The 11025-nt window shown below is 49.6% G+C and overlaps 1 long non-coding RNA gene across 1 annotated transcript; it reads left to right on the forward strand.

The window, feature by feature from the left end:
• Window positions 1-4993: 4993 nt before the first annotated feature.
• LOC123493568 (uncharacterized) lies at window positions 4994-5626 on the forward strand. Its single transcript, XR_006662099.2, has 2 exons — window positions 4994-5248; window positions 5354-5626. It is a non-coding gene; the product is annotated as an uncharacterized lncRNA (long non-coding RNA).
• Window positions 5627-11025: the final 5399 nt, after the last annotated feature.

Below are 11025 nucleotides of genomic sequence, written 5' to 3' on the forward strand. Positions count from 1 at the left end.
TTGATGCACGGTAGACCACGTACCATCTCCTTTTGTCCAAGTTGCCGAAGAGCCTGGAAATTTAGATGACTGTAGCGTGCATTGCCACTTCCATGCCGAGTCGTCCATGCTCGATAAGAGACATACCGGATCCACACGATCCAAGTTGAGGATGTAGAGCCTGTTTGGTGACCTCTGCACCTTCATAATTAGCATCCTCTCACGATCATACCCCCATAGATAGCCATCTTCGAGCACAATCTTGCAACCACGCTCCTCGAGCTGACCAAGACTTATGATGCTGCTCTTTAGCTTGGGAATATAGTACACATCCGTGAGTACCTTGTGACCGCCGTTCTTCAACTCAAACAGGACAGTACCTCGCCCTGCGATGTCAACGGTCCGTCCGTCGCCGAACCGAACCGTGCCTCCCACCGAAACACTGAGCTCAGAAAACTGGTCCTTGTCGCCGGTCATGTGGTTGCTAGCACCCGTATCGAGGTACCACACGTGCCTCAATGTGTTCATCCTCTTCTTGTCCTAAAGATAAACTGCCTCCTCTATGAGCGTGACAACCTCTGTAGCCGGCGCCTTTGGAGCTGGACTATCCTCGTCCATTAGCTCGCATACTTCGACCATGAGCATCATGTCTCCATCATCGCCTCCTTTGGCCATGAGAGCTTTCTCCTTCGGTGGTTTCTTGCACTCTGACTTGAAGTGCCCCATGATGCCACAGTTGTGACACTTGATCTTGCGCTTGTCGATCTTCTTCTTCTTCGGAGCGCCGTCGCCAGCGTTCTTCTTACTTTGTTCTTTTGGCGCACGATCTTGGCAAGTGTTGCTGCTAGAGCCCTCACCTCCTCTCCTTGAGTCCAGCGCCAGCCACTGAGCCCGTGTGAGCATGACATTCTCATCGTTCCTCCCATCCCCGATACTGTACCGCATACGCTCGTCGTGAACCTTGTAGCGTCCGACGAGATCGTCGATGGAGAGAGTCTCGAGATCGACGCACTGCTCGATCGCCATGACAATTTGCAGGTACCGGGGAGGGGCTGCGCGCAAGAACCGCCGGACAACCGAGGTCTCCGTGAGGTTTTCACCAAGCGCGCGGATCCGATTGACGAGAGTAGCCACCCGTGAAGCGAACGCATCCACGGACTCATTGTCGCCCATGACCAAAGTCTCATAGTTCCTTAGGAGAGTTTGGAGATTGGCTTGCTTGATGCGGGTGTGTCCCTCGAACATGAGCTTCAAGGTATCCCACGCTTCCTTCGCCGTTTCTTTGGCGATCAGGTGTTGGAGGACATCCATCGGCATCACTGAGTAAATCGCCGACGCCGCTTGCCGATCCTTCCGGTGCTCGGCTCCCTCCTTTTTGAACGCGTCGCCTCCTGGATCGACCGCGTCCCATAGCTCATTGGCGCGGAGACCACACTCCATGAGAGCCTTCCAGACCCCGAAGTTCTCGCGATCAAACCGTGGGTACGACGAATCGGGCACTGCAAGTACTTTAGCCGCACCGGACGCTTCCACGATCTCCTTGCCCGCCATGACCTTCCGTTACTAGAAGATCAACCTTGCTCTATATACCAATTGTTGGTCCAGATCACGATGCTGCTGAGTACCTTCCGACAATATACGTGTACGAGCTTTTCGATTAGCTTTCGAGTCGCCGGACGACGGAGACGCAATACGCACGTACTAACTAAGCTAGCAAGCAGGCAGCCTGGTGGATGCTTTGGATGTCTAGCTAGCTTAGCACAAGAAACAAGCACAGGAGACACACGCCGAGTTGTATCGCACAAAAAGGCTTGTGTCGTGCCTTTGGTTTGTATTGATTTGATCTGATTACAGACATAGGGTACAGCTATATTTATACTAGTACAAAGCTAAATAACCCAAACCTACTCGGATGATTGCACCAAGTCCGTGCCGGACTGGTCTGCCGTGGTTGATTCCAACAATTGTTGGCCACCGACTTGATCTTCACTGGCAGGCAGGATAATCGATCTTCACTGGAGCTAGCTTCAACGTACTAGCACGTACGTATCAAGCCACCGACTTGATCGATTTGGATCGCTGGAAACTCACGTACACGAGGACGCCGAGTTGATCGCCACGGGAGTGTGTCGCTCCCGTTAATATCTTTATTGCTTTTTCAATCTTCAGATCACGGTGGTGTTTACAAGGGGATAGGTACATATATATACTAGGGAACTAGGCCTATACGTAACCTACTCGGTGAAGGTTCTGTATCCTACACGGATACGTGCGTACATCACGTACGTACGAGAGAAACCACGTCGGGTTTAACTCCAACACAATCTAGGATCCGAGAAAAACAGGACTGCAGATCCTTCTCACCTGCCTCTATTTGCAAACAAATTGCACAGAAGCATCGGCACAGCAGAATCTTGGTCTTGACGCTGTAGAGGGATAAGCTGGTCCAGAGAAGGGAGGGGAGGCAACGGAGGACTACAGATGTGTCCCGGGCTCCCGGCTAAGGGCCTTGTCCGGTGCGTTCGTTCGGGGCCGCCGGCGTGAGGAGGAACCGGAGGGGAGGCAGAGTGTGCGTAGACGATAAATCGGCTGCGCGGGGATGTCTTGCAGGCCATGGCGGCGCCAAGGAGGCGGGGGATACTAACGCCCTGCTCCTTCTCGAGGCCACCTGGCCAGCTGGATCCCCACAAACTGGGGCCGCGATGGGGATGGCCGCATCCGGCGTGTCCAGTGCGTCCGATGCCGCCACCGCGAGGAGGACCAGGAGCGGAGGAACGGCAGGATGGAGTGGCTCTGAACGCCGGCGCTGCGGCGCAGTGCGCCCGATGCCTCCGTCGTGAGGAGGACTCGAAGCGGAGGAACGGCAGGAGGGAGCGGCTCTGAACGCCTGCGTGGGGAGGCTGGCGGCCGGAGCGGGTGGAAAAGATTGGGATGACTGTGTGTAATACATGCTTTAAATAGGATGGCCTAAAATAATGAAAACGATGTGTGTAGAAGAAGAAGGAAGAGTAACAGATGCTTTTTTTTTTCGGGTTCAAAACTTGTATTACTCAGATAGTATCAGTACAATCCATCGCACCCAGTTCTAACACATCCGGAGGAGCCAAACCAATCCAGGTCATGGTTCTACCTTGAGCTCTACCAAAAGCAGCTAGACTATCGCTGGCCTTATTTCGCGACCGCGAGACATGAGTAATACAAGATTGACGAAGACTAAGAAGATATCTAATCTCCTTTACCAGAAAAGCATAAGCAGACCGATCACAACCATCACATGTGATCATAGATACCGCCACAAGAGAGTCCAATTCAATTGCAATAGGCAAATCTGACCGCTGCAAAGCATAGGAGATGCCCTCCATACAGGCACACAGTTCAGCCTTCAAAGCATCTCTACAGGAGAATAGAGCCCTGCACGCCGAGAAGATGATCTTGCCATCCGAGTCTCTCAGAATCATCCCTGCTCCAGCTATTTCATTTGAGACAAAAGACCCATCTGTATTAAGTTTTACCCATCCATTCACCGGCCTAGACCACGTCGGCAGAGCACCCACCGCTGCACTTGTATGCTTAGTGGCACCGTCCAGAACGATCGCCATCTTCCCTTTAGCAGGGTCACAACGTGAGTTTGACTTTACTGTCATCAAGGACTCCATATAGCTTTGCAAGAACCTCATGGATACGTTCATTGGCGGAGCAAGCTTAGAGTGTACTAGCTCATTCCTTACGTACCAGCCTTTTCAGAAGATCATCAACCTGATGGATGTATCTACAACTAAAATACATCTAGATACATTCATTTGTTGGACGAGTAATTCCGAACGGAGGGAGTACTAGCATGTAGCGGTTTCGTACCTTCTTCCTCTATCTGATCTCTCTGCATTTAGCCGTGCTATGATCCGGATAGCGGACTGTAAATCAATTGATGGAGTCGTCGTGGTAATGGGGCAATGGTAAACAGACAGGCATGAGCGGCGGCCGGCGGCATCGGAGAAAGACGCCATAGTGCGGATCACGCATGTACGCACGGCAAAACAGTAGCCAGCCAGGCCACAACCCTACATGCATACATGGGCTATTGAGCTTTGCTTTCCTGTAGTTCATTTAGTAATTTACATATGGGTTAATGTCTTCTCAAAAAAAAAAACATATGGGTTAATGATGCAATTAGCTCCGGCCAATTTGTGTATATACAGTATAGTACCCAGCTATTCAAGGCTGAGATGATTCTATACTAATACTACACGGTCACAGGAGTAGTATGATGTACCGTAAAAGACTCGTATATGTTTGTCCCCTTCTTCTCCTTCATTGTCCGGCTTTGTCCATGCAACGCCATGGATTATTAGGTCACAAGCTACATACCAGATGTCTCTTGTGCTGGGATATTTGCCATGGATGGTTCTAACAAACTCCATGCCAAACACGCCAAGGACTATAAATAGCAGCTGTCAGTTAGCTAGCTTTCCCTATGCCGGGTAGTTAGTTAGCTAGCTAGCTTCAGAAGCTACTGTGTGACCACAATCTTCGGTGTGCCATTTCTTAATGGAAACAACAGCTTATGCATGAACACACAATAATGAGCTGTGCTGTGTGATCATGTCTATGCCGTGAGCTGCTCAAACCAGGACTGGGTTAAGTTGGGTCTCGGGCCAGATCAGCGTGAACAATAGGTTTTTTTCATGAGTTTGGAAAAGCAGATGTGGTCTTTATTAGCTAGCATCTTTTTTTTTAACTTCCGTTCAGTCCCCTGAAGCATTTTGTGGTGGCATTACATACCTAGATATCCATTCATACTGTTCCGTAAGGGAAACGGTTGTAGCCGGCGGACCGGCCGTAGCTTGGGCCGGTCACGCGCGGGTCGTTCGATGATTAGCAATCGAACCGCCTGTTTAGCCACGTCTTCCACACAGGGGATCAAACGCGTGGCTGTTGGGGCCCGCGCACAGCCCGCAACCTTATCCCTTTGCTTCCATATCCACTCGCATCTCCCTCCCCATCCACCCACAGCCGGGGCGCGGTCGTCGCCATGGCCGCCGGCAACTGGATGCGCCTCATTTTTGAATCGTGTGCAGATCACCCGCACCGGATGCATCCCTCTCCATGGCCGCCCACAGCCAGGGGCTTGCTCGTCGCCTTGTCCGCGGCAACTGGACGCGCGCCCTCTCCATGGCAACCGCAGCCAGAGCTTCGCTAGTCGCCATGACTAACCTGCAATCAGCCGCGGCGGCGACGAGTTTGTGCTGGAGCCCAGGGTTGCTGGAACCAGGTTATTTTTTTGCTGGATCCACCCACTTTTTTTGCTAGAACCCCTTTCTTTTTTCCTACCATCCCCATTCGATTTGATGAACTCTTTTCGTTTTTGCTGGAACAGGTGTCCCGATTTGCGGGAAGCATTTGGTGGACGTGCTGCAAGGTTGACAGCTCGCCGGAGGAAGCTGCATCCAGCGGCGAGGAGGGCTGCATCCAACGTCGTTCAAACGCCGGGAGTTGCAACCATGTACGCCGGAGCTACAACTGGTGACCGGGGGTGTTGCAAGAGGGAGTGGCCGTTTTTGCTGATGCGTCTTTTTTTGGTGAACCAAATTTTTGTTTTTGCTGGAACCGATGAATTTCTTTGCTGGAATAGATATAATTTTTTGCTTCATCGGCTGTAGAGGTCTCAAATGTTTCATGTCATTTTTGCTGGGACCTAAGTTTGGTTTTGTTGGAAGCGTTGTTCGATTTTGCTGGAAGCGTTGTTCGTTTTTGCTTCAACCGACCACCGGAGTTCTGTAGGTACGATGCATGTCGATGGAGGCCAGCAGAGACGGCGACGCCTGCGCCGAGCTCGACGACGGGGACAAAAGGGGTTGGGGCACCAGACACTGCAACCGCGGGAGCGGGAGGGGGGAGCGGTGAGCTCGCCGGGAGCGCACGCACAACGGTGGAAGGAGGATTGGCTGGGTGGGGGCGTTTTTTCTGGAAGCTTTGACCGAAGGAAGAACGAGTCGAGGGTTGAGTTGCCAGATCGGACGGTTCCGGCTCGCTACATCGGGCGGTTGGCGTTCGACCGGCCCAACAGCTGGGCCGGTGCGCCGGCGCATATCACCGCCCGTTCCGTAATCCCTCGCAATCCTTTTTACTGTTTCATAATCTTTTCTAACGAAACTGTGCATGTACGATTGCCAATCACATTCTCCCTCAGATCCAATCGGGCCTGCGGCTCCCGTCCGATTTGTTGCTGCGCCTCAAATCCAATCGGGCGCGAGAAGCTGGGGGCACCCACGGCGCGCGTGGTGGCTGCGGCTGCTCGGTGGCTGGCCTCCTTCCTCGGAGCTCGCCGCCGGGCGCCGCCACAGCCTCTCTCTCCGGCCACCGCAGCTCGCCGCCGCCGGCAAACAACGTTGGGCAAAGCCCGGCGAAGGCTGGCGGCGGCGGGATCCGTCCCGCGCGCGTGGGTTTGGCCCTGCTGCCCTGTCCCCTCTTCCGCGACGGGGGGCCGCCAGATCTGGCCTCGGGCCTCCTCTGGCCTGCTCCCTCGGCGTCGGCCGGCGCCCTCCTTCTAGATCCGGCTAGCGCGCCGCGGCTGCGGGCTCTCGGGTGGCTCCCGTCCGGGCCTCGTGGCTGCTTCGGCGGCGACTGTTACCTTCTGGGCTGGGGGTGCGACCCGCTCTCCTGCTCCACGCCTTGCGCCGGCCTCCGCCGTCCCGTCCTCAACTGCTCGCCGTCGTCATCTGTCTGCCGGGCGCTCCGCATCCTGCCTTCCCGCAGATCCAAACTACCGTGTCCTCCACCTCCGCCGCCGCCCGTTCTGTCGTCGTCGTGCTCCTCCGCGCGGTCGCCAAACGAAGGTGGCGTCGCGGCTTCCTGCCTAGGGAGCCCTCCACCTCCCAGTTCCCCTGGTGGGTTGTCGCTGTCTTGTGGCTTTACCTGCAGGGGGCGCCGCGCCAGTGGTCCTCGCTGGTGGCCTTGGCGTCAAGGGTGCCTGCCGGCGTCGCTGCCGGTTGGATTCGCCTGGATCTGGGGCTGTCCATTCCAGCGCCGCCCGACGCTATTGGCGGCTGCTCTGCGTCTCGTCATGTGGAGGATGTGACCGGGGTTTGGGAGAAATCCATGGTCGGCCAGCAGCAGTTGGTCGAGACAGCGGCGACGCTTCCCGTCGTTCCCATCTTGATGGCGTTGTCTTCATCCCCCGGTCTTGTGATGTTTGGGTTGTGCTATGTGGAGTTCTATGCTTGGTGATGCCCTTCGACTACGCCGGTGGCACACAGGTGCCGTGGCGTCGTCTCGGCCCGGTGACCGTTCGAATGTACCCCATGACACAGGTGGTGTCGCGGCGTTGTGCAGTCTTGGTTGCCCGGTGCTTTTCGATTGCGTCGACGGTGCAGTGTCATGGTTTAGTCTCGGCTCGCCGCCGCAGTTCGAGTGCCCGTGGTGCCCCTTGTTGTGATATTTTGGGTGTGCTCTGTGGAGTTCTATGCTTGGGGATGCCCTTTGGCTACGCCGGTGACACACAGGTGTCGTGGCGTCATCTCGGCCTGGGTGACCGTTCGAATGTACCCCATGACACAGGTGGTGTCGCGGCGTTGTGCAGTCTTGGTTGCCCTGGTGCTTTTCGATTGCGTCGATGGTACAGTGTCGTGGTTTTGCCTGGGCTCGCCGGTGCAGTTCAAGCGCCCGTGGTACCCCTTGTTTTCTTGTGTCCCCCCCCCCTCGCCATGTGTTTGCTTGTGTGTTATTTTGCTTTATTTCTTCTTCCTGTGTCCCCTGTACTTCTCTGGTTCACTTGAACCATATCTTGTATTAGGCTGTAAAGCCTATAGGCAACAAATGAATACAATTTAGGTGGGGAAAATTCTTCTCCCTCCTGATGACAATTCAAAAAAAACTGTGCACGTACATACGGGAGCGATTCTCACCATGACCAGGAGGAAGAAAAGCTCCATTCAGATAATAAACTTGGAAAATAGAATTAGCTACACATGTATACTGCATTTATCTAACTCGATGCACGGTGCACCGTGCACTTGCAAAAAGGGATCAATGAATCCTCCGCGGATGAAATCGCTCCAACAAAGCCAGAAACACGACCTCGCTGGAGCTGAAATATGTGGACGCACAATTTCTCCGTATGATTGTCTTTTCTTTTCTTTGTTGACCCGCGTGTCAACTTCGTGACTATTAAGAAGACAATATATTGCGATGGTGGACCTCAATGCAAAGGCCGGACGTGGAGAAGGAGTTCTATGGCATGGAGAAGGATGAAGAATATCGCGGAGACGATGCGGACTACTTCATCGGAAAAAGGCTATACCATGTCACTATATTATTAATTGCCTATGATGTTAATCCCTTTTCATGCACCTTGATTGCTAAGTAGTCGTTTATTAGGGTGATCTCTCACACAAAATATCAAGTTGATAGTGTTCATCCAATTGTAGCATCGTCTAAAATACTTATTCCTTTGACTAAGCCTTGGCACATGGGTATAGTTGTGAAGAGTATAAGACGGACATGAACGGTTCATACTGCAAGTACATTTGGTTGTCTTGATGACATATCAAGACGGTCTTGATCTTGGAACACAACCATCAAAAGAAGAACAAGAGTCATAGGGAGATATGGTTGATTGTTGACCTACCGATCTCAATTACCACTCACCGGTGATGTCACATCAATGGGTAGAAAGTGAGTCGTGGATCATGAATCACTAGTAATCAATTATGAGGATATTGATTTTAGTAGGAGGACACTTTCGTTAAACCCTTAACTAGAGTTACATTAATTTTGAACAATGTCTAAGTATTTGCATTATCATTGTAGAATAAAGGCCGCATTACCACCTTGTTGATTGAATTTTGATTAGCTGTGTATAATTATCTGGTTAAAACTTTACGGAGTGGTAGCATGATGTGAGGATTGTCCTCAAGAAGTGCCGAGGAGGACTATGTCATACTGCATACTTTTGGTGTTCTCCCATTGATGCTATGGATGATGAGACTCACGTCGCTCGAACCAACAACTAGAATTCCATCACAATTCAGTACATGATGCTTGCCTCCATGAGACCCAAGTTTCAAAATGTTTGGGATAGTTATGTGATATTCTTGGAGCTGAAAAGGTTGTTCCAAAAACAAAAAAGGCTAAAGCATATGAGATATCCAAAGTAATGTTTGATTGCAAGTATAAACGAAGTGTCTATGCTTTATACTGATAAGAGTGAGATCTAGAAGAACACAAGTCATGTGATGATGGTAAAACGACAACTTAAAGAGAAAAGGCAGAGGGTGTTAGTGAGACTTACACACTTAGGATGTCCAAGGCGTGTGCCACTCTTGGAGTTGTGTGTTTCTTCTGTAAGTAGGAGAGACACAGAAAGTAAAACTACAAGAAGATTATTGGCAAAAAGGAGAAGACTGGAAAGTCAAACTCAGGTATCAGTGTGATGCACGTTATGGATGAATTCGGTACTAGTCCATAGTATAATTCTTGATATTATGACTAATTGTTAGTCACAAAGATACTGATATGAGAACTACAAAGGCCTAAAAGACTAGCTACAGATGAGATTTCGATACGCATTGGGAACTAGTAAAAGTTACTAAATTCACCATCAACATATTATCTCAGGATCTATCTTCCTAATTTATTTTGGAATTAAGTAAAATGTTACTATACTCTAGCCTTGTGCAAGAATATTATTTCCATAATCATGTTTGTTGCGAAATATTGTTCATAAAATTGAAGAATAAGTGTTCTTCGATGTTATGAATAACATAGGGGCCATACTTCCATTATGAGTGGGTTGTATGTTACGAATCTTGATGACGATATTGACATCCATAATAGTGATGTTAAACATCGCAAGACTGATATGAATACCACATGTTTGTGGCACATCCATTTTTGTCACATTAGCAAAAGCCACAAGAAGAAACTCCATAGTGATGGGTTTGGAGTCATATTGATTTTGAATCTTTTGACACTTGTGAACTTTAGTATAAAGGGTAAAATGACTAAAACTGGTTCATAGGCCATAAGGAATGGGCAACTAACTTATTGATAGTCATGCATACTGTGTGCAGTCCAATGAGTGTAGTTGTGCAATGTGGATTCTTTTACTTCATTACTTATAGTGATGATTTAAGTGGATATATAGATATTTACTTAAAGAGAGATAAGTCTGGAATGCTTGAATAGTTCAAAGAATTTTAGAATGCAGTAAAAAATTATTGTAACAAGACAATTAAGTTTTTGGGATTGGATCGCGGAAAGGAATATTTGAGTTACGGGTTTAGCGAATATCTGATGAGTCATGAAATAGTTTCGAAACTTGCGAATACCAAAACACCACTCGGGAGTGGAGTGTTCAAGAAATGTAATCAAACCTTGTATGACATGGTAGTCTCATAGATGTTATCGACTTATTTACCATTATCATTTTTTGTTTATGCTTTAGTGACTGCGAGTTTTACACTGAAAAGAGCGACATCATATCTGTTGAGATGACATATAAGATATGGCTTGGGAAGCCTAATCAATTTGTCTTTGTAAAATGTTTACAAGTTTAAATCCCAAATCAGACTTGTGCTACTTTGTTGGTTATCCCAAAGTGTAGGGAATTTCTTCTATCACAGCACTGGAGGAAAAGTGTTTTTCTCTAAGAAGGTGTGTCTTGGCGAAAAGGTTTTTCGCAAAAGAATGAGTGGGAGGATATTGCAGCTCAATGAGATTGGAGAATCTTTGCTATCACGACAAATAGTAATGGAACTCCGGAAGTAGTTCCAAAGTTTCTGCACTAAGATTGATACAAAAAGTTCTTACATGCGATGTAGGGACTTTGATCGAACTAGCAACTGAACCACGCGGGATGAGAAAAACTCGTGCAACCCACGGTGGTATGCGAACGAGATATCGTTATTAGACAATAGTAAGCCTGTGAAGTACAAAAAGACAATGATGGGACCTGACTCTAGAAATTGGCTTAACGCCAAGTAATCTGAGATGTATCCATGTACAAAAATCATGTTTGTAACTTGGTAGACCCTCTGGAAGGTATTGGAC

The sequence above is a fragment of the Aegilops tauschii genome, chromosome 4 (genome assembly GCF_002575655.3).
Source record: "Aegilops tauschii subsp. strangulata cultivar AL8/78 chromosome 4, Aet v6.0, whole genome shotgun sequence".
In the NCBI taxonomy this organism is placed as follows: Eukaryota; Viridiplantae; Streptophyta; class Magnoliopsida; order Poales; family Poaceae; genus Aegilops; species Aegilops tauschii.